Consider the following 1344-nt stretch of genomic DNA (forward strand, 5'->3'; position numbering starts at 1 on the left):
CAACAAAGGATCCTGCATGCCGCAACTAAGACCCAGTGCAGCCAAAATAAATAAATACTTTTAGAAAACAAAAGATACATGTACCCCTTAGTTCATAGTAGCACTATTCACAATAGCCAAGACATGGAAGCAACCTACATGTCCATTGACAGATGAATGGATAAAGAAGATGTGGTATATATATTCAATGGAATATTACTCAGCCATAAAAAAGAATGAAATAATGCCACTTGCAGCAACATGGATGGACCTAGAGATTATCATACTAAGTGAAGTAAGTCAGGAAGAGAAAGACAAATACCATATGATATCACTTATATGTGAAATCTAAAATATGACACAAATGGGGGACTTCCTTGGTGGTCCAGTGGTGAAGAATCCTCCTTCCAATGCAGGGGACACAGGTTCAATCCTCCAATCCCTGATTGGGGAACTAAGATCCCACATGCTGCGGGCAACTAAGCCCGTGTGCCACAACTACTGAGCTTGCGCACCTCAACTAGAGAGCCCATGTGCTGCAAACTACAGAGCCCGTGCACTCTGGAGCCTGTGTGCCATAACTAGAGAGAAGCCCGTGGGCTGCAACGAAGAGCCTGCACGTCACAACGAAAGATCCCGCGTGCCACAACTAAGACCCAATACAGCCCAATAAATAAAATATTGTAAAAAATAAATTTAAAAAAATAAAATATGACACAAATGAACCTATCTATGAAACAGAAACAGACTCACAAACATAAAGAACAGGCTTGTGGTTGCCAGGGGGAGGAGGGATGGATTAGGAGTTTGGGATTAGCACATGCAAACTGTTATATATAGAATGGATAAACAACAAGGTCCTACTGTATAGCACAGGGAACTATATTCAATATCCTGTGGTAAACCATAATGGAAAAATATAAAAAAGAATGTATATATATGCATAACTGAATTACTTTGCTATATAGTAGAAATTAGCACAACATTACAAATCAACTGTACTTCAATAAAAAATATTTTTAAAGTTACTTGACCTTTAGTTTCACATCTGCAAAAAAGAAAAGAAAAATGCCTACCTCATGGGACTCTTATGAAAAAATAAATGAGATTGTAGAATATAGCTAAAACTGTGCTTAGGGACTTCCCTAGTGGTTCAGTGGGTAAGACTCCGTGCTCCCAGTGCAGGGGGCCTGGGTTCAATCCCTGGTCGGGGAACTAGATCCTGCATGCATGCCACAACTAAGACCTGGTGCAGCCTAAACTAAAAAAAATAAATAGTAAAAACAAAGACAAAAAACACAAAAAAACCAAACCAAATAAAAAAACACTGTGCTTAGAAGGAAATTTATAGCTTTAAATGCGTAC

This window comes from Neophocaena asiaeorientalis, unplaced genomic scaffold, assembly GCF_003031525.2.
Source record: "Neophocaena asiaeorientalis asiaeorientalis breed wild unplaced genomic scaffold, Neophocaena_asiaeorientalis_V1.1 scaffold242, whole genome shotgun sequence".
Lineage (NCBI taxonomy): Eukaryota > Metazoa > Chordata > Mammalia > Artiodactyla > Phocoenidae > Neophocaena > Neophocaena asiaeorientalis.